This window comes from Solea solea, chromosome 11 (genome assembly GCF_958295425.1).
Source record: "Solea solea chromosome 11, fSolSol10.1, whole genome shotgun sequence".
Lineage (NCBI taxonomy): Eukaryota > Metazoa > Chordata > Actinopteri > Pleuronectiformes > Soleidae > Solea > Solea solea.
This window is the reverse complement of record NC_081144.1, coordinates 27683146-27706826: the sequence shown is the minus strand read 5'-3', so window position 1 is coordinate 27706826 and position 23681 is coordinate 27683146. Positions and strand designations below refer to the sequence as shown.

General features: G+C 38.8%; 1 protein-coding gene and 3 long non-coding RNA genes across 5 annotated transcripts in view; 1 reads left to right on the top strand and 3 right to left on the bottom strand.

Moving 5' to 3' along the window:
* LOC131468264 (NACHT, LRR and PYD domains-containing protein 12-like) overlaps positions 1–23681 on the bottom strand; it is a 211408-nt gene that overhangs the window by 93694 nt on the left and 94033 nt on the right. The window lies entirely within an intron of this gene.
* On the bottom strand, positions 15005–15838 carry LOC131468972 (uncharacterized). The gene is made up of 3 exons (XR_009241763.1): positions 15681–15838; positions 15427–15599; positions 15005–15153 (listed from the first exon to the last, which is right to left on the bottom strand). It is a non-coding gene; the product is annotated as an uncharacterized LOC131468972 (long non-coding RNA).
* Positions 15858–18043, bottom strand: LOC131468971 (uncharacterized). The gene is made up of 3 exons (XR_009241762.1): positions 16904–18043; positions 16149–16453; positions 15858–16032 (listed from the first exon to the last, which is right to left on the bottom strand). It is a non-coding gene; the product is annotated as an uncharacterized LOC131468971 (long non-coding RNA).
* Positions 17451–22027, top strand: LOC131468969 (uncharacterized). Of its 2 annotated transcripts, none has more exons than XR_009241759.1 (4): positions 17451–17554; positions 19410–19499; positions 19813–19905; positions 21914–22027. It is a non-coding gene; the product is annotated as an uncharacterized LOC131468969 (long non-coding RNA). The 2 variants fall into 2 exon arrangements; XR_009241758.1 differs by lacking the exon at positions 17451–17554 and adding an exon at positions 18201–18301.

Sequence of the window (23681 nt, the reverse complement as noted above, 5' to 3'; positions counted from 1 at the left end):
ACGACCAAACCTCTCTGTGTGTTGTGTCTCAAAACATGAGCAGGGGACAGAAAAAATGTTATTTACACAGCAAATGATTGATATTGGTAAAGTATTCATTGTTATCCAAATGTATTTATTGTTTAAAAACTTACGAGTTATAATTGCACATTTCATATTTTTGTTTGAAAGTTGCTTTCTCGTGAAGCAACATTGAGGTTATTTGTGTTGCTAATTTGCACAAGTGAAACTTTAGTGAACATTTGCGTCCTCACACACAGTCACATGTTCAAAAGTTACTCAGGTTCTATTGTTTATATATTATATATATTGTGATGCATCTCGTCTCTCTCCTCAGCCCTGTCAGCACTAATATGATATGGAATGATATGATTTCATATTAGATCTGAATATATGTCTATAATGTCTCCTACTAACTCCTACTGTGTCTTCCTGCTAACAACTCAAAACTTGGTAGTGAATGTGTTGGTGCCACCTTGTGTCCAGTCTGCAGCATTACACATGTGCCCGAGCCTTTATGGAGCCACAAGGAGAATTTGATTTTTCTAAACTGTTACTGAAACTGAGGAACCTGCAGATATTTGGACATTTAGTCTTTCTTTACTTCCTCAATGTTCGACTTTTAACTTCTGTTAAAAGCTTGGTTTCTTCCGCCTTGAACCAGCTGTGTTGTGAACAGTTTGGAGATAATGGTGTGACCTTATGAAGGTAGAAGATAAACACAGTATTATACTCACAGTTGTGTTTTTTATTAAGAATTTAAAATGGTAAAGTGTCCAGTTGACTATTCTCATCCTGAAGTGAAGGAGAAGAGGTGGGTCTTTAAAAGTGATTTGATTATGAGGTGAGCCGACAGAGGACGGAGTCTCTGGAGCCAGAGATGAGTTCAGTTGAAGAGTTTTATTCAGATCTGAGGAGAACTGAACAAGTCGATGTTCACAGTCAGTCTGCCTGTGAGTCCCAGAGTCAGGATGTTTGAAGGGTTTTGGAGGCCTCACAGAGCTGACCTTTGACCTTTGGGAGGACTGCACAGTTGCAGAGCCGGCCCAACGCATAAGCAAACTCAGCGGCTCCTTAGGGCCCCGTGACCACCAGGGGGCCCCAAGAGCAATTATTTTACTGTGAGTGTGTGTGTAACTGTGAGTGTGTAACTGTGATAGTGTGTGTGTGTAACTGTGTGTGTAACTGTGAGTGTGTGTGTGTGTAACTGTGTGTGTGTAACTGTGAGTGTGTGTGTAACTGTGATAGTGTGTGTGTGTAACTGTGTGTGTGTAACTGTGAGTGTGTGTGTAACTGTGATAGTGTGTGTGTGTAACTGTGTGTGTAACTGTGAGTGTGTGTGTGTGTAACTGTGTGTGTGTAACTGTGTGTGTGTAACTGTGAGTGTGTGTGTAACTGTGAGTGTGTGTTCATGTTAAAGGGGACATATTATACCCTATTTCTCCAAGTTAAAATAGTTCCCTGGTGTCCTAATGAACATGTCAGTGACATGCTTTGGTCAAAATACCATAAGGATGAAGCATCATAGCAGTTCAATAACCCTGCTAAACCCGCCCCTTTCAGAACGCTCGGTTTTGTGCATGGTCCCTTTATATGCAAATGAGACACAGGCAAACACACGCCCACTTCTTCCAGGGGGTTTCTGATTTGTCCTCGTTACAGCGCTTTACAGCTCTACTCGTCTCCCCCTCCCTCCACTAGTTCTCTGACAATATCAACATGGCAGCGTGCGCAGAAAACAGCCAGAGTGCCGTCACAGGAAGAGACGTTCTACATAAGGATCGAGCCGAACACTGACCAACTGTAAATCAGTTAAATACACTTAGGGACAGCTCCGCTGATCGCCACCGCTGATCGCCAGCGGCGCGCGGCGAGCTGAATAAACTGCCGCTGTATGTGACTGTATCAGACCGGTGACTGTGCTCCGGAGACCTCGCCACCGCTGACCAGCTCCGGTGCTCCGGAGTTTAGGCAGCTCGCAGCTCGCAGCTCGCCGCTGGCGATCAGCGGTGCTGTCCCTATGCCCCTAACTGATTTTCACAGAGAGTGCACCGCTGCACAGAGCGTGCAGCACCGCTGATCGCCAGCTGCTGTATGTGACTGTATCAGACTGAGTCTGTGCTCCGGTCATGGAGGACGTACTGAACAAATATTTTTAATTAGGACGTGTCAGAATGGTCAGTTATGACCTCTATTTGACCTTTTCTTAAAAATGTGTGTGTTTGTACGTCGGTGAAATACGACGTATTTCACCGACGTATATAGAAACTCTGAGGCTGGAAGTTTGTGTAAAACACTGTGCTCCACTGTGCAGCCACCAACAGCACACTTGTCCCTCCGCGTTGACATAATACCGCTCTTCCTCCCTCGTCTGCACTCTCTCAGGGACAAGGAGGAGCTAAGGTGGAGCTAAGGTGGAGCTAAAGTGGAGCTAAGGTGGAGCTAAGGTGGAGCTAAGGTGGAGCTAAAGTGGAGCTAAGGTGGAGCTAAGGTGGAGCTAAGGTGGAGCTAAGGTGGAGCTAAAGTGGAGCTAAGGTGGAGCTAAGGTGGAGTAAACTTACTGGTGGGTGGTAACATTTGCGGTGAAATGCGCATGCTGCCGTCATAAGAGCAGGGAATTCAACATCACGTGTTTTATCTTCTATACTTACACTAAGGGGAACCATGAAAACATGACTGAGTATTCTTCTTCCACACTTTGGCGACTGGTAGGGCCTCCAGAGTCCCAAATATAAGTATTGAAATGTTTAAAAAGTTGATTTTGCATAATATGTCCCCTTTAAATTGTCAAGCATATTGTGATGGCATAAAATCTGTAATTGACACTATACTATCCTATGTTTCTAAGTGGGAGTTTTTCAAATTTAAAATTCAAGAATTATCCATTCATTTTGGGAAAGCATTTACCAGAAGTAACAAACTGGCAGAACTTGATTTAATTAAAGAAATGAATACTTATTGTAATAAGGCATCTCTTACTGACTGTTTTAAACAGAAATTAATAACGAATAGCACATGAAACTTGATGAGATTTATCTCAAAAAAGCAGAAGGGGCCAACATCAGATCCAGAGCTAAATGGATAGAAGACGGTGAAAGAAGCACAGCTTATTTTTGTCGTTTAGAAAAAGAAATTCAATGACCTGACTGATTCAAAACCAACTATGTACAGATCCAACCTTGATTACTAAGGAAATAACTTCCTTTGACACTAAATGACACTCTGCAGCAGATTCAGACTCCTTGTTTCACCATATCAAAGATCTGATCCTCTGTACAGATGAGGAGTTTGCAGAGTCCTGTGAAGCTGATATTAATATTTTTGAGCTTGTCCTTAAATAAATCTCCTGGCTGTGATGGCCTTACATCTCATTTCTACCCACATTTTTTGGGACTTATTCAAAAATCTTTTTGCTCTCATGTTGAAGGAAGCAACTGATAATCTGTCGTTCCCTCCCACTATGAAATAAATTGTGATTACTTAATCCCCAAACCGGTTTAAAAACTCCGAAATGTTGGATAATCTCAGACCTATCACGTTATTAAACACTGATTATAAGATTGTAACACTTGTGCATGCCAATAGATTCAAAAGTAACCTAGACAAAATTATAAGTGACTCTGGATTTATGAAAGATGGATCCATTCACAACAACATCCGTTTTGGCTCCTAGATTATAATCCTTTAATAAAAGACGACGGCTTCATACTGTTTCTTGACTTTTATAAAGCCTTTGACTCAATTGATCATCACTTTTAGGCTTTGGGAATAAATTTCGAGCCGCTACTGAGTCTCTTTATGATAATGCAAACAGCTCTATTTGGTTACCAGGAGGTACATCCCCGAGATCTGCTATCAAACGTGGGGTCAAACAAAGCTGCCCTGTCTCTCCGCTTCTCTTTATCATTGCCACAGAAATGCTCCCTTTTTTTATTAAAAATTCAGACATTGCTCCTTTAAATGTTCTTGGGATACCTGTTGTTGTTGTTAGCCAGCGCGCAGACGATACGACCGTCTCTGTGAAACTGAGGTCCCCAAGATAATGCGACGCCTCGAGGCTGAAACTTGATTTGAACAAATTCATCAGAGTGATTTAACAGAAGCAGAAACAGAAAACATTCCTATCAAATCAGCTGTTCAATACTTAGGGATACATGTATCTATGTGTGGAGTGTAATAACTCAATCAGTCAAACTAAACTGAACTCCTGGTTATTGAGAGACATCAGTTTACTAGGTGGAGTCTTTCTTACTAAGATTGAAAGCATATGGAGATGTTTCTATCCAGCGTATTCTTTGGCCTTCCCTAACAGAGCCATTCAGAAGGTCAACCAAATTCATTTGGAAGAAAAAGATGCACTTTATTAAGAGAATACACAGATTTTATCAATGGAACACTGAACATGAACGGGTTCAAATCCTTCCTTCACAATAAGAGCTTCTGGTATCATATGGAGGCACTTTTTATGAAAGTGTGATTTCAATATTCAGAAACGTCCTGTTAAATGATCCCTGTTTCACCAGCAAGTCCTTTTATATTGGAAACTTTTGTACAATCATAATTTCACCACTCGTAACAAATAGATACATTACAATTAAAAACAAGTCGCTGTATAACAAGAACTGCATGGATAAAGGTATTTGCTCTTTAATTCATTTAGTGTGTGATGACACGTGAACATTTTTGCCTTAAATATGATCTAGTCGTTAATCGTAATTCCTTTGCATCCATAATGAAAGCCATCCCTAATCCTACTTTGAATTGAATTCAGGGGATTATTTCAAACTCGACTCACATCACTGCTAATGTTCCACATCTCCTAGTTGGAAGCTGTAACTTTGAGAGCATTCAAATTCCTAATAAAACGTCACACACCCTTTATTGTCTTTTCAAAAGTGCATCAAACAAATCTTCTCCGGAGATATTATATATTCTTTGTGATCTCAATATTTCCAATTTCCCATAAATCCAAAAGCAAAAGAAGTCCATTTGAAAATGTTAAATGTTGTGTAACCTGTGTCCAGTGAAATGTTACGGCAGAGATTTGCTTTGGAAACAAATAAATGTGTATTTTGTGATGATATTGAAAGCTTTCATTGTGTGTCCTCTGAAGCACACGTGACTGGCTGCACACAGAGATCCGACTCCAGCCCTTCTCTAAAGAGGACATGATTTATGCTCTTGTTATGGTCAATAATGCTAAACAATATATTAATACTTGGAACACATGGAAATATATGAACGTGAAACTTCGATTTATTGTTGTTATAACTGTGGGAACTGAGAGCAGTATATACATGTCCACTAGGGGGGGCAATGAGTCGAGTAGTTACCTGTTGGGCATGTTACAGAAGTGAAGAAGACAATAACCTGTGTGTACTATGTAGATGATGTGATCGTGACTACACTGTGTTCGTTCGTAAGAAAATAAACCTTCCTTCATGTTCAGCAAGAAGTCTCCCGTGAGTTACTACATAAATGGCGACGAGGATAAAGTACGGCGGATGCCTCGTGTGAATGCAGACGAAGGAGTAAGACTCTGCTAAGTTGCCAAGTTAGCAAAATAAACCGGACTTTGACTGCAATTATGGAGACAAGTTATCAGAAATGATACGTGACAGACTGGTCTGTGGCATCGGAGATGACCGCATACAGCGCCGACTGCTGTCAGAGCCGGATTTGAGCTTTGACAAGGCACTGAAGTTGGCCCAGGCCATTGAGACAGCCAGCAAAGATGTAAAAGACTTACAATCTTTGGAGTTTGCGCCATCACACATGAGGACACCTCAAGCAGTGCACAACATGTCAACAAAGCAGACCCCTGGCAGGCAGCAGCATCAGCATAAGGCTTGTTACAGGTGTGGAGGTGAGCAGCACAGGGCTGGGGACTGTAGGTTTATTAAAGAAACCTGTCACAAATGTGGTAAAGTTGGCCACATTCAGAAAGTGTGTAGGTCCAAAGGTCCAGCTAGTATTTCAAAGACTAGAGGGGGTGGTGTACAGACAGGAAAGCAGGGGAGAACTCAGGGAGCAAATTATGTCAGCCAGGGGGAGGATGACAAAGAGGGCATTGATACAGAGGAAGTCATGTTCACACTGTACAAAATAGATGAACTTGATGTACCAGCAGAAGAGCCATTCATAGAGACACTGACCGTTAATGAGATGGACACGCAGTTTGAGATGGACTCAGGTTGTGGGGTAACAGTCATGAACCACTCAGTGTTCAAAACCTTGGGGGGAAAAGAGGCACCAAAGCTACGCCCATGTCGGGTGAGACTCAGAACATATACAGGGCATAGAGTACAAGTCTTGGGAGCAGCTGTGGTTAAGGTTCAGCACAAAGGGCGAGTGCAAGACTTACCTGTGGTAGTTGTAGCAGGTTCAGGCCCCAGTCTGGTAGGTAGGTACTGGATTAGGAGGCTAGGTTTACAGTGGAGATCAGCAACCCAGGTCCATCACGTCCAGGAAGAAACCTCAGAAGAGGTACAGGGGAGACCAGAAACCCAAATCCATCATGTAAAAAAAGAGACCTTGGAGGAGGTACTGGTGGAGTATGGGGAGGTTTTCAACGAGGAACTCGGGAGATTTAAAGGCCCCCCAGCAAAAATATATGTGGACAAGGAAGCAGTCCCCAGGTTTTTTAAAGCCAGGCCCGTCCCATATGCCATGAGAGGTAGAGTTGAGGCTGAACTAAACCGTCTCCTTTCTCAGGAGGTTATTGAACCAGTAAAACATGCTGAGTGGGCCGCGCCTGTGGTCCCTGTGTTAAAACCTGATGACACAGTAAGACTGTGTGGAGATTACAAGCTGACTGTAAATCAGATCTCAAAACTGGAACAGTACCCAATTCCCAGAATTGAGGACCTGTTTGCTACGCTTTCGGGGGGACAGAAGTTCACAAGGTTAGATCTGAGTCATGCCTATCACCAGATTCCCCTGGATGAGGAAGCAAAGAAGTATGTGACCATAAATACGCATAAAGGATTGTTCACATACAGAGTGCTACCTTTTGGTGTTTCATCAAGCCCAGCGATATTTCAACGGACCATGGAGGGACTGCTGCAGGGCATTCCTCGTATCACCATCTTTCTGGATGACATTCTTCTCACAGGGAAAGACGACCAAGAGCACCTGCAGACTCTGTCCATGGTGCTGAATCGGCTAGAAGAAGCTGGTCTGCGACTTAAAAGAGCCAAATGCTTATTCATGAATGAGGAAGTGATTTTTCTGGGTCATAAGGTGGATGCAACAGGACTGCACCCAGTCCATGAGAAGGTGCAAGCAATCCAAGAGGCACCCACACCTTCAAATGTGACAGAGTTGAAGGCATACCTTGGACTGTTAAACTATTACAACAAGTTCCTACCCAATCTGTCAACTGTTCTCGCTCCAGTGCACAAACTGCTAAAAAAAGACACAAGGTGGCAGTGGGGAGAAGCATAACAAGTTGCTTTTGAAAAATCAAAAGAAATGATGCAGTCTGCTAAAGTGCTGGTGCATTACGACCCAGAGAAGGACATTGTGCTCTCATGTGACGCATCACCGTATGGAGTAGGTGCCGTGCTGTCACATCACATGCCAGATGGAACGGAGAGGCCCATAGGATTCACCTCACGAACTTTAAATGCAGCGGAGAAGAACTATTCACAACTGGATAAAGAAGGATTAGCAGTGATGTTTGGAATAAAACGTTTCCACAAGTACATTTATGGACGGAACTTCACTATAGTGACAGATCACAAGCCCTTGTTGTCACTTTTCAGTGAGATGCGAGCCGTACCACAGATGGCCTCACCCAGAATCCAAAGGTGGGCGGTAACCTTGAGAGCCTACGAATATTCGATAGTGTATAAGGAAGGGAAGTATCACTGCAATGCGGATGCTCTGAGCCGCCTTCCTTTACCAGGAAAAAGTGGAAGTGGAGAGACTGGAAGAGAGAGTTCTCATGCTAGAGAGCTCTGACATCACGCTGGTGACAGCTGATCAAGTGAAAGCATGGACAGACAAAGATCCAGTACTCTCGAGGGTGCGGGAGATGGTACAAATTGGCTGGTCATCAAAACTGAAAGGGGAGGAGTTTGCCCCTTATGAGGTGAGGAAACATGAGCTCAGTATCCAGAATGGGTGTGTGTTATGGGGCTCGAGAGTGATTGTGCCACATCCAGGTCGAGGAAATGTTATGAAGCAGCTTCATCAGTGCCACCCAGGAGTGTCCAGAATGAAGGCATTGGCTAGGAGTTATGTATGGTGGCCAAATGTGGACAAAGAGGTGGAGGATACTGTAAAGGGCTGTACAACATGTCAAGAGCACCGCAACATTCCTGCACCAGCTCCATTACACCCCTGGGATTGGCCTGACAAACCGTGGAGCCGTATCCATGTGGATTATGCCGGACCGTTTATGGAAAAAATGTTTTTTGTGCTTGTTGATGCACATTCAAAGTGGATGGACGTGTACCCAGTGAACTCTGCCACTTCAGCCACCACAATTGAGTGCCTGCGTACAAGTTTTAGCAACCATGGACTGCCTGAGTTGTTGGTGTCTGATAATGGCACTTGTTTCACCAGCACTGAGTTCAAAGACTTCCTGAACAAAAATGGTATCCGTCATGTGACCTCTGCACCCTACCACGCCGCCAGTAATGGGTTAGCAGAGAGAGGGGTACAAACATTCAAGAGAATGATGAAAAAATGTCCAGAAGGCACACTGACAGCTAAGGTAGCCAGAGTATTATTTAGCTACAGAGTGACTCCTCATACTACAACAGGTCTATCCCCAGCAGAGCTGCTTCTCGGGAGGAAGCTACGTTGCACCCTGGATTCAATCCACCCAGACCTAAGTAGGAGAGTGAAGGAATACCAAGAAAGACAGATAAAAGATCACAATAAAAAGGCAAAAGGACGTTGGTTCAAAACAGGAGACTCAGTCATGACCCAGAACTTCAGTCTAGGACCCAAGTGGATTCCGGGAATTATTGAGTCGGTGACTGGACCAGTGTCCTACAAGGTGATGCTGGGTGATGGGAGAGTAGTGAGGAGACATGTGGACCAGATTCACACTCACCACCAGAGACCAGGGAAATGCAACAGCAACCAACCTGCGGATGCTAGTCGGCCAAGTCAGGCTGATGAAAAAAATGAAGCATGGCTGGAAGCTGAGGAGGTGCTATTCAGTGGTGACCAGTTGGAGGAGCCAGCAGTTGTTGAAGCTGTAGGAAGCTCAGAGACGGAACAAAGAACGGTAACAAATGCAACTCCAGTAAGAAGACAGTCGAAAAGGGAAACTAAGTTGCCCAGCTATCTTAAGGATTTTCAGTTGAATTAAGGGAAACTTAATTGTGTTGTTTGGCACTTAACAGAAGTTAAAGACAGTTATAAGGTTCCAGTGAAGTTGTATAGCAATTGCTTAAGGGGAGAGGGATGTCATAACTGTGGGAACTGAGAGCAGTATATACATGTCCACTAGGGGGGGCAATGAGTCGAGTAGTTACCTGTTGGGCATGTTACAGAAGTGAAGAAGACAATAACCTGTGTGTACTATGTAGATGATGTGATCGTGACTACACTGTGTTCGTTCGTAAGAAAATAAACCTTCCTTCATGTTCAGCAAGAAGTCTCCCGTGAGTTACTACAATTGTGTTTCATAACCAGTTTCTTTAACATGATGAAAGGTAAAAATGCAATGAAACTTTTCACTTTATTTGAAAAATAGGATCTAAAAACAAAAGCCTTAGCTAACTTTTTATTTTATTTTTTATCTCGTTTTATTTTTCTGTATTTTATCATGTAAATGTTTCTCTTCTGCATTCTTCCTGTGCACCTGCTCCTTTGAAAGGTTTAAACAAAGATGTGAGCCTTGTTGTTTCTACATTATTTTGTTCAATAAATCATTCAAAAAACAATCCAAAAGAACTCCATAGGAATGAACGGAGGCAAAGGGGCGGAGCTCTATCCAGTTGTTCTCATACATCCATGGTATCAACATGTTTGCCTGTTTGTTTTGTCGTGTTACTCGCACTTCACATGTCTGCCACACGGTGGCGTTGGTGCGCGGGTTTTCTGCTGTTTTGACTCACTGACAGTGATAGTTGTTGAGCAGACGCTGGAGCCAAGTGAATCAAAATAGTTTCTGAAGCATCTTTGCTTACTTATTTCAAACCAACACCAATAATTGCACTTTACTTCTCACCTATAGTTGCTACCAATGATTACAAGTGTTATAAACACTTTTTGTTCATTAAAGCCTTTAATCCCAGTTAAATTGAAGGGATTTATTGATTGAATTTTCCTCTTATTTAAATGATATTTAATTAATTATGTTGGATTTCTTTTGTCTGATACTATTTTACACTTATATTTTACTACTTTAGAGTAGTATGTGTTCAATTCACTGTTATCATTATATTAATATCATTCTTACATTGAAATTATATTAATATAATATTCAAATCAATTCAGGCCAGAAAACCTGCAGACTTAAGATCATACTGTTAGGAACAATAAGTGTAAATAATAAATTTAAGTCCACAACAATAGATGTAGAACTCTCGCGCTGCCTCTTTATTTCCTGCTCGACTCATTTCCTGTAAGTGCAGAGTGACCCAAGTAGGTCCAGCTGCAGACCCGCAGACCACTCAACGACACACCCCCTTCACACCACACGACACACCCCCTCACACTACACGACACTCTGATTGGGTCACAGAAGAGACTGCGTCTGAAACGTGATGACGTTTACTAACGTGATAACGTCTTCTTTTATTGAAACTTTATTTACACACGCGTATCTCACAGACACTTGTTGACAAGAGACTTTTTATCCCGGTGTGCGACAGGAATAGAGAAGAATAAACACTCATGTTGACTTTTATGAACACAGAAATGTTCTTTCTGTGAAATTTGTGAATAATTACTTTGTAAACTATGAAATGTTATAGCCAAACTGCGAAAATATATAAATGCCGATTGGAAACAGGCACGCAGTTCTTTCAACATTTACTATCACGTTTATACAATATAGTATCACATTTATATGATATAATTATCACGTAGTATCACATTTATATGATACAATTATCACATAGTATCACATTTATATGATACAATTATCACGTATATACAACGTAGTATCACATTTATATGATACAATTATCACGTAGTATCACATTTATATGATATAATTATCACGTAGTATCACATTTATATGATACAATTATCACATAGTATCACATTTATATTATACAATTATCACGTATATACAACGTAGTATCACATTTATATGATACAATTATCACGTAGTATCACATTTATATGATACAATTATCACGTATACAACGTAGTATCACATTTATATGATACAATTATCACGTATACAACGTAGTATCACATTTGTATGATATAATTATCACGTTGATACAATATAATATCACGTTTATATAATTATCACATTGATACGATATAGTATTACGTTTATATAATTATCACGTTAATACAATATAGTATTACGTTTATATAATTATCACTTTGATACAATATAGTATTACGTTTATATAATTATCACGTTAATACAATATAGTATCACGTTTATATAATTATCACTTTGATACAATATAGTATTACGTTTATATAATTATCACGTTAATACAATATAGTATTACGTTTATATAATTATCACGTTGATACAATATAGTATCACGTTTATATAATTATCACTTTGATACAATATAGTATTACGTTTATATAATTATCACGTTGATACAATATAGTATCACGTTTATATAATTATCACTTTGATACAATATAGTATCACGTTTATATAATTATCACGTTGATACGATATAGTATCACGTTTATATAATTATCACGTTGATACGATATAGTATTACGTTTATATAATTATCACGTTAATACAATATAGTATTACGTTTATATAATTATCACTTTGATACAATATAGTATTACGTTTATATACATAATTATCACGTTAATACAATATAGTATTACGTTTATATAATTATCACGTTGATACAATATAGTATCACGTTTATATAATTATCACTTTGATACAATATAGTATTACGTTTATATAATTATCACGTTGATACAATATAGTATTACGTTTATATAATTATCACGTTGATACAATATAGTATCACGTTTATATAATTATCACGTTGATACAATATAGTATCACGTTTATATAATTATCACGTTGATACAATATAGTATCACGTTTATATAATTATCACTTTGATACAATATAGTATTACGTTTATATAATTATCACGTTGATACAATATAGTATTACGTTTATATAATTATCACGTTGATACGATATAGTATTACGTTTATATAATTATCACGTTGATACGATATAGTATTACGTTTATATAATTATCACGTTAATACAATATAGTATTACGTTTATATAATTATCACTTTGATACAACATAGTATCACGTTTATATAATTATCACGTTTATACAATATATTATCACGTTTATATAATTATCACGTTGATACAACATAGTATTACGTTTATATAATTATCACTTTGATACAACATAGTATCACGTTTATATAATTATCACGTAGATACAACATAGTATCACGTTTATATAATTATCACGTTAATACAATATAGTATTACGTTTATATAATTATCACTTTGATACAACATAGTATCACGTTTATATAATTATCACGTTTATACAATATAGTATCACGTTTATATAATTATCACGTTGATACAACATAGTATTACGTTTATATAATTATCACTTTGATACAACATAGTATCACGTTTATATAATTATCACGTAGATACAACATAGTATCACGTTTATATAATTATCACGTAGATACAACATAGTATCACGTTTATATAATTATCACGTAGATACAACATAGTATCACGTTTATATAATTATCACGTTAATACAATATAGTATCACGTTTATATAATTATCACTTTGATACAATATAGTATTACGTTTATATAATTATCACGTTAATACAATATAGTATTACGTTTATATAATTATCACGTTGATACAATATAGTATCACGTTTATATAATTATCACTTTGATACAATATAGTATTACGTTTATATAATTATCACGTTGATACAATATAGTATCACGTTTATATAATTATCACTTTGATACAATATAGTATCACGTTTATATAATTATCACGTTGATACGATATAGTATCACGTTTATATAATTATCACGTTGATACGATATAGTATCACGTTTATATAATTATCACGTTGATACGATATAGTATTACGTTTATATAATTATCACGTTAATACAATATAGTATTACGTTTATATAATTATCACTTTGATACAATATAGTATTACGTTTATATACATAATTATCACGTTAATACAATATAGTATTACGTTTATATAATTATCACGTTGATACAATATAGTATCACGTTTATATAATTATCACTTTGATACAATATAGTATTACGTTTATATAATTATCACGTTGATACAATATAGTATTACGTTTATATAATTATCACGTTGATACAATATAGTATCACGTTTATATAATTATCACGTTGATACAATATAGTATCACGTTTATATAATTATCACGTTGATACAATATAGTATCACGTTTATATAATTATCACGTTGATACAATATAGTATCACGTTTATATAATTATCACGTTGATACGATATAGTATTACGTTTATATAATTATCACGTTGATACGATATAGTATTACGTTTATATAATTATCACTTTGATACAACATAGTATCACGTTTATATAATTATCACGTTTATACAATATATTATCACGTTTATATAATTATCACGTTGATACAACATAGTATTACGTTTATATAATTATCACTTTGATACAACATAGTATCACGTTTATATAATTATCACGTAGATACAACATAGTATCACGTTTATATAATTATCACTTTGATACAACATAGTATCACGTTTATATAATTATCACGTTTATACAATATAGTATCACGTTTATATAATTATCACGTTGATACAACATAGTATTACGTTTATATAATTATCACTTTGATACAACATAGTATCACGTTTATATAATTATCACGTAGATACAACATAGTATCACGTTTATATAATTATCACGTAGATACAACATAGTATCACGTTTATATAATTATCACGTAGATACAACATAGTATCACGTTTATATAATTATCACGTTAATACAATATAGTATTACGTTTATATAATTATCACTTTGATACAACATAGTATCACGTTTATATAATTATCACGTTTATACAATATAGTATCACGTTTATATAATTATCACGTTGATACAACATAGTATTACGTTTATATAATTATCACTTTGATACAACATAGTATCACGTTTATATAATTATCACGTTTATACAATATAGTATCACGTTTATATAATTATCACGTTGATACAATATAGTATTACGTTATAACGTGATACTGACCCCCAAAATTCCACTGTGAACACGCTTCTGTACATAAATGAATAATTTCATTTGTTTTTGCAAACTTCCAACATCATGGCAACCTGTCTGTTACAAAAAGGTGTGTTTAATATAGGCCTACATTTATTGAATGTCTTATTAGTCTGTAGTTTGACATGTTGTTCAACTGGACAGAACAACGATTAGAACTAATAAAAGTCTAATTGATCATGTTTTTAACTTGAAAAAAACCCTCCTAAAATTCTGTGCTGCTGTGGTCCAGCTGGTGGTGACAGACAGATGTTTAGTAGACGAGATCTGCTGAGTGCGTCATTAAGGAGATGTGACCTATTTCCAGGAAGATATATGAAACATTGGTAGCTGAATCAAACCCAGCCAGTTGGACATCAGTAGGTCTTTTGATGAAAGTAAAACAAATGCACTGAAACCCTTGAATCTGCACAGAAAGTTGTTTAACTTTCAAATCCATGTAATGAATACAAGTAATGAATGATATATGGTTTTTATTTGTATGCATAGCAGACAATTAACTATTTACATGTTTCTAAAAGTAGTCAGGGATTACAGACGCCTAACGACAAAGTCCTCACTCTCTAAGGCTTTCCAGTTTGAGCCTTGCTTCCTTAGACATGTGGCTCTGAAGCTGAGTTATCTCTGATGACACAAAATGATATAACAAAATAATGAAGTCATTAATGACACTCACATACATTATGGGATATAAACTGTTGTGAAAACTGGATTAACAGTTTCCTAAATGATCAGTTTACCTGGAGTCAAACTGAGTTCCACATGTGTCCATGTCTTAGATAGATAGATAGATAGATAGATAGATAGTGTTGGACAGTGAGCATGTGTTAAAAGGAGACATATGCAGTCATATAAAACATGTAGTCTACACATCAGTGTCAGTGTCTGATATCTCACCTCTGTATGATTAAAGCCACAGGATCTGCAGACTTCTTATCTGTCTGTGGACTTTCAACCACTCCAGACAACAAGTGCATCACCTGGTCCACTTGGTCATCATCTTCAATAAGACTGAAGACCCTGTCCTCCTTCTTGGCCCAGGGAGACACAATGTTGCCTCTGATGATTTTCTATAAATATATTATAGGTGTTAAGCTTGGGTATTCATATATAAATACACAAACACCACACAAAATGCCATTGTCACTCACCTTAAGGTATTGCAGCACACCTTCATCCTGAGTAATGACATGAATTAACAGACAACTGGAGTCACATGGTTGCTGTTTGGCTTGTTGGGCCTTTCCTGAAATTAAAGGATACAACACATAAATATGTAACAGTGAATACATGTGATGAAGAACTGAGAATAAGAAATTTTTTTTCCATGATCATTTGCACTTCCTCTCTTTGAAGACGTGTCCTCTTGTCTGGCCACAGTAACATCACTGCTCTAAATGCTCACACACATAAGCCTGACTGAGAGAGTCAGGATCTGTGTGGTTGATGATGTGTGAAAGAAATGTCTTTGCTGTAGGGATGGTCCTCAGTGTCCTCTGGCACCTGTAGACCATCATCACAATCACAATTGTTACATAATGTCTCAAATGCAAATGTCAACAACTTCCAAAAGAGATCCATGTTGAATTCACAATGACACAGTACCATAGTAAACATACATGTTTATTTCTGATGGTCTGCTGTGGACGCCACAGTCACCGTGGACGCCGGAGTCACCGTGGACTCTGGAGTCACCGTGGACGCCGGAGTCACCGTGGACGCCGGAGTCACCGTGGACGCCGGAGTCACCGTGGACTCTGGAGTCACCGTGGACGCCGGAGTCACCGTGGACGCCACAGTTGCAGTAATATTTGTGGTTGCTGTCTTGCAGCAGAGTTTAAACTGACAGACACAACATTTTTCACAAAGCCACAGTGATCATGGCTTTGCACACAGTCAAGGAGGCATTTGTAGACACTGTATCCTAAAAGACAGACAGGAAAAGTGATTCATAAGTTTCAAGAAACACACAAAACAATAATTTTTTAAACCCTGTCTGAGAGGCAAATTGTTCCATTTCTTCTTAATGAAGAGGTTCAAAGAACAATCACTATTATCAGGGGCATCTATAAAAATGCAGGAATCTTTCTCAAAATCTAAATTCTCAACAAGAGTGAAAATAAAACACACATGAACTAAAGATTCTACACACATGAAGTAGAGTACACATAGATGACATGGCTCCAGCATTAGTTAAGTTTACTTAGTGTCCGAGTGTCTGCTGTTCAAAGGGATGAGGGTCTGATGGTCACAGTTATCCATGGTCAGGACAAACACACATAACATCATAGTTCATAACATGTAAGGCTCATGGGGAAATGAAGGCCTTTCAGCATTGAAATGAAAAAGTATTTGATAATATAGACGGACTTACCACCGTACTCTACACTTGACCGTCGCTGTCCCTGCAGATGAGACACAAGCTCCACTTTGTTTGGCACAATCACATCTCCTCAGCTCAGGGTCTCATCCTTCACTGAACGTAGTGTTGCTCTATAAGAGAAAATGTCAAATAAAATTGTATTTTGTATTTTTAACATGGGAACATTTTTAATCCAGAATCAAGTAGTAATGACCTGGACTGCATTTGCCTGTAAGACTTTCCCTGTCCTAAAATATAAGCAGGCTGTTGTGGGATGTGTCTAACACTAATGTGTAACCCAGGCAGCTCAGTGTGTGAATGTGAGTATGTGCGCGGGGCCGAGGGGCGGCGCGTGAGCGAGCCCGCGACGCGGAAGACGGGTGTGTTATTGTTTACATTTTTACGTGTGTGCGGCTGAATGAATGGTGAAGACGGCGACCGGAGCAGGGAGGGAGAGAGAGTTGGATGTTACCGTGCAATCAGCTAATAAACCCGGATTCTCTTCAGCAAACAAACGGCCTGTCATTTGTCTGCCACCACATAACAACTGTGGAGTAAGAAGTCTCGGGAGTTAACCCCGGAAACGAACGCTACCTCCGGCCCTGGAGAATATAGATCTCCCCTGCGTTCCCCGACCACGGTCAGGAGACAAAAGCAGGAAAGGTTAACAAGGCTAACTGAAATCAGATCAAATCAAATGACACTGTTGACCGTGATTCAACAGAATTTTTAATCTCTAAACATGAAAAATATTATTCATCAACAAATCTTTTATCTTAACAATTGTACAACTGAGGTCACAAGTTTTCAAATGAGCAAAACTGTGTGCAACTTCTCAGAGTCATTTAAAGATTAAAAAACAGATAAATACTAATATATAAAGAGCATAAAGTTTATCTTATACGTTTCTTTGTTGAAAATGAGACAATGTTATATTGTCAATGTTATAACCTGTACAAATAAATAAAAGAAAAAAAGGAAAAAAATCTTGCTTGCTGTTACAATCGCTATCGTTACAGCAGACATTACTGGTTAATAAACCACACTTACTTGATTTAATGTACACAAATAATGACTATTCATCCAGTGTTCAATATCAAAATGTGTTTTTATCCATTCTTACCTTTTCCTCCGTCATTTTGGACCGTTTTTCCCGACTCTCTCTCTCTCTTCATACTTCGTCAACGTAAACGTCATCACGTTTCAGACGCAGTTTCTTCTGTGACCCAATCAGAGTGTCGTGTAGTGTGAGAGGGTGTGTCGTAGAGTGTGAGGGGTGTGTCGTTGAGTGGTCTGCGGGTCTGCAGCTGAACCTAGTTTGGGAGAGACGAGCAGAGAAAGTGAAAGTAACTATTCTGTAACTTTTTAAGTTAAGTCGCCATTTTAACTGCGCAGCACGAAGACAGACTGGTGAGTGTGGACGTGATTATGATGATAAGATATGATGATATATGATGATATATGATATTATATGACGATTTAGTGCGTGTGAGTGAAGTATGAGACAGATTAGAATGGAAACTTCCAGCCTGTCATAACTCCAGTCAGTCGTCTTTTGTTTTTCCTAAATGTGAAGTGCGCCATGTTTTCTTCTTTATGTCAATTCTACTCAAGCGTCCAAACCGAAACATAAAGTCCCGTCAAACGCGAACACAATGTTAAATTACATTAAATGAACGATTGTAAATGATCATTTTGATAAAAAATTAATAATAATGTCATATATTCATATTATATTATATTATTATGAAAATAATGACATGATTTAGTAGGTTTAAGTACTATAAGCACTTAATGGAAAGTCGTATGAAGTACTTTTACTGTGAACTTTTGGAGTAATCGAGGGTCAAAGTTGACTTGAACAAAACTGAGGTTATTCTTTTTTTTGAAGTTGTATCAAATCCACATTTCTTATTAATAGTTGATGGTTTCAATGTTATTGGACAAATTACTTTATTTACTTCATGCAAAAGTCGTGTGAAGTACTTACTGTGTAGTTTTGGAGTAATCCAGGGTCAAAGTTGACTTGAACAAAACTGAGTTGTTGTTTTTTTGAAGTCGTATCAAATCCACATTTCTTATTAATAGTTGATGGTTTCAATGTTATTGGACAAATTACTTTATTTACTTCATGCAAAAGTCATGTGAAGTGCTTTTACTGTGTAGTTTAGGAGTAATCCAGGGTCAAAGTTTGCAATTGCGATAAAGAATTACAATATTCGTCTATATTTGAAGTCGTATCAAATCCACATTTTTCATTCGTAGTTTATGATTTCAATTTAATTGTACTTAGTACTTTTTGTCCTTGATGAACAAATATGCAGTGAATAAGTAATCCAGGGTCAAAGTTCACTTTGCTCTCAAAACTGAGCTCATCAGCTGACTTGAATGCAGACAACAGCCCTTCAGTCACATACAGAGTAGCCTAGCACCATCTACTGGCACAAATATGTAAGTGACATGAACAGCAGGTTTCATAAAACACCTTCTCTGACAGAAAACTCCTGATGTGTTACAGTTTTCTCTCGTGTGATCACTGGACTGAACACAGATCCACATCAGACGTCCTCCAGGAAACATGAAGGAGATTTTCCACTCAAACTGAGAGGTAACTCTTTAAAGTGCTTTCAATATGATGCTTTCAGTGGAGCAGTGATAAGTCAGTGAGGAGCTCATTTGCACAAACTCATGACAACAACAAAGAGAAGACGTGCTTTTTATATATGAGGTTTACACTTTACACTATAAAACAAGTTATTCTCTGTAAATCTGTATATTGGGACGGTTTATACATTCAGTCTGTCTGTAATGATCTGGCTTTGTCTCTGTGTGTGTGTGTGCGTCTTGTGTGTGTGTGTGTGCGTGTGTGTCTGTCTGTGTGTGTGTGTGTGTGTGTGTGTCTCAGTGTGTGTGTGTCTCAGAATGACTGAAGTCCAGCAGATGAGTGGTTGTGTGGAGGAAGACGAGGACAGAGCAGAGTCTTCAGAACCCAACGGTCTGTCTGTGAAGACAAAGTAAGAGACAGTGTGTCCAGTGAAGCGTGTTAGCTGAAGATCATTTCAGGTGGCATTAATGCACCTTTCAGCTTTTTTACCAACTGGCATAAAAACTTTTCTTGTGACAAAACTTGCAATCAATGCACTGACAACAAGAGAACAACACACTTGGTTGTGCGCTAAACACAAACTCTAAATGCTGACTGTACCTGTAGAGCAGTGGTCCCCAACCCCCAGGCCACACAGAAAGAATACATAACTTACATTCTTTCCGTTTTATTTATTATCAGATTCTGAACGATGTTTTATTTTGAAAAATGACCATATTCTCTCGCCACATCTGTCTGTGTCTCACTCTGACACATGTCAGGATGCTTGCCTCAGTCACACATCACGGTCGAAGAAGAAGATCAACTGCTGGAGATCGCAAAGTTACGGCGGCATTAAAAGTATGTTTGCGACAATAACTCTGTTGTGGATTAAAGTCATGGCAGAAAACCCTGAGATCTATGGTAAGCCCTTTTAACATTAAAGGAGACATATTATACACTATTTCCCAAGTTAAAATAGTTCCCTGGTGTCCTAATGAACATGTCAGTGACATGCTTTGGTCAAAGTACCATAAGGATGAAGCACCATAGCAGTTCAATAACCCTGCTAAACCCGCCCCTTTCAGAACGATCGTGTAGCATGTACGCTACCCTAGTAAAGCACAGTTAGCATTAACAGATAGCTATTATTTAGATATGTTATAGGTTCAGAAGACTAAGTTTGGGCTAGGTTCAGAAGACTAAGTCTGACTCTGGAGAGGAAGACACAGAGCGCAGTTTAGTTTTGGTGACACCATATAATTGTGAACCATAACCATATAAATATTTAACAACAAAAACACAAATGGCCATTCATACAAAACACAGTATGTACAGTTCATACCATATATACATATTGACAGTAACTAAATTTAGAGAAAAGGTCTGTATTGAGGGGTGAATGTATGTAGTGTATATGTGGGCTGTTGATGGATTGCAAGGGGCAGAAAGAGAGGAGCGGCTGCAGCAAGGAGCCTCCTACCAGCCCGACCAGAGCAGTGGAGGTTCAGTTAATCCTTCCAACAGCCTTCAAGCTTTGAGCCCAGACTATACCCACTAGCTCGCCATCAACCAGGCCTGTCTGAAAAACAGGTCCTATTAAATAGCTCATGTGCACACAATAATCACATATCAGTATATCAATCAAGTTCAACATTGTACAATATAATCAAATCAATATAAATAAATAACAATATTTGTTATATTAAAATATTTATCAGTCATTCCAGTAGCACCAAACAACTTAACATGCTTAACGTTTCCTGTGGTAGGACATATTCAAAGAACTAGGCATATGCCGCAACAGGTAGCGGCTAGGCTAAGCTAATATCATATGATAAGCGTTAGCTCAACTCAACAATTCCGTGACTTAATCAGCGCTAACGCTCCGAATCGGGTGATCAGCGGCTCCGGTAGTCGGCTCCTATGTTTCAACATTATGTTACTTTATTGCATTTAGTTTCAGAGGCCGTTTCTCAATATCCATACTTGTGCGTACTTGCGTACTCCCGTACTTGTGAAAACCCCATCAGCCTCAGTCCAAGTTCTAATCCAATTATCAAGTAAGCGAACAGCGAGGACGGTGGAGTAAATTTAATAATGCTTTCATTATGAGCGAATGTCTTATTATTACTGTTCTAAAAACATGTATTCTATCACCTCGCTGGCAGCTGTGCCTCAGCTACACACTGTGTTTAAAACAAGGTGAGGTCGTCCGCCATGTTTGTATTATAACATGATATTTAAGTGGGGGGACCGCATGTAATCGATTGAGGGCCGCATATGGCCCGCGGGCCGCCAGTTTGGCACCTGTGCTGTAGAGGATCAATCTTTACACAAAGATCAGCGACCACAGGCTGTAAACCTGAAATCTGTTTGTGATCAAAGTGTCTAAACAAAGACCATCATCAGTGATCATGTGATGTTTGTGTTTGCAGAGGTCAGAACCAGAGACAGAGAGCAGAGTCTCCAGGACCCAGCGGTCTGTCTGTGAAGAGTGATGAGTCTATGGGAATACCTTTAAACTTCAGTCATGAACCTGGAGCCTCAGAGACAAAGTAAGAGACTCAATAAATAATGCTCTCAAATCAATATGATATGCTCTTGAATTAAGATAAGAAATAACCTCCATCTGTTGGAGGGAAACGTCTTTGACTGGACTTTTGTGAAGGAAGAAGAACTAAATGTGTGTGTGAGCAACAGACTGAACTGAACTGATTCAGAATCTGATGAAACGGATCAATGAGTCAAACCATTGACGAGTCAGAGAGAGTGTGAGGATGAGCCTCAGGGTTAGACCTTTACAACAGTCCATCCGAACCACTGTGAGACAAAGCTGTAAGGATGTCTTCACAGAGACATGTCCACCTGTTCCTGACACGTTATTAATAAAGAAATGTCTTCACAGAGACATGTCCACCTGTCCCTGACGTGTCAGTGATAAAGAAATGTCTTCACAGAGTCATGTCCACCTGTCCCCGACGTGTCAGTGATAAAGAAATGTCCCCACAGAGACATGTCCACCTGTCCCTGACATGTCAGTGATAAAGAAATGTCCTCACAGAGACATGTCCAACTGTCCCCGACGTGTCAGTGATAAAGAAATGTCTTCACAGACACATGTCCACCTGTCCCTGACGTGTCAGTGATAAAGAAATGTCCCCACAGAGACATGTCCACCTGTCCCCGACGTGTCAGTGATAAAGAAATGTCTCCACAGAGACATGTCCACCTGTCCCCGACGTGTCAGTGATAAAGAAATGTCTTCACAGACACATGTCCACCTGTCCCCGACGTGTCAGTGATAAAGAAATGTCTCCACAGAGACATGTCCACCTGTCCCTGACGTGTCAGTGATAAAGAAATGTCTTCACAGAGACATGTCCACCTGTCCCTGACGTGTCAGTGATAAAGAAATGTCTTCACAGAGACATGTCCACCTGTCCCTGACGTGTCAGTGATAAAGAAATGTCTCCACAGACACATGTCCACCTGTCCCTGAAAGTAGTATATTTTTGTATTAAAGGCCGGTCCATGGCGCAAAAAAGGTTGAGGACCGCTGCTGTAGAGGATCAATCTTTACACAAAGATCAGCGACCACAGGCTGTAAACCTGAAATCTGCTTTGTGATCAAAGTGTCTAAACAAAGACCATCATCAGTGATCATGTGATGTTTGTGTTTGCAGAGGTCAGAGCCAGAGACAGAGAGCAGAGTCTCCAGGACCCAGCGGTCTGTCTGTGAAGAGTGACTGGTCTATGGACAAACCTTTACACTTCAGTCATGAACCTGGAGCCTCAGAGACAAAGTAAGAGACTCAATAAATAATGCTCTCAAATCAATATGATATGCTCTTGAATTAAGATAAGAAATAACCTCCATCTGTTGGAGGGAAACGTCTTTGACTGGACTTTTGTGAAGGAAGAAGAACTAAATGTGTGTGTGAGCAACAGACTGAACTGAACTGATTCAGAATCTGATGAAACGGATCAATGAGTCAAACCATTGACGAGTCAGAGAGAGTGTGAGGATGAGCCTCAGGGTTAGACCTTTACAACAGTCCATCCGAACCACTGTGAGACAAAGCTGTAAGGATGTCTTCACAGAGACATGTCCACCTGTTCCTGACACGTTATTAATAAAGAAATGTCTTCACAGAGACATGTCCACCTGTCCCTGACGTGTCAGTGATAAAGAAATGTCTTCAC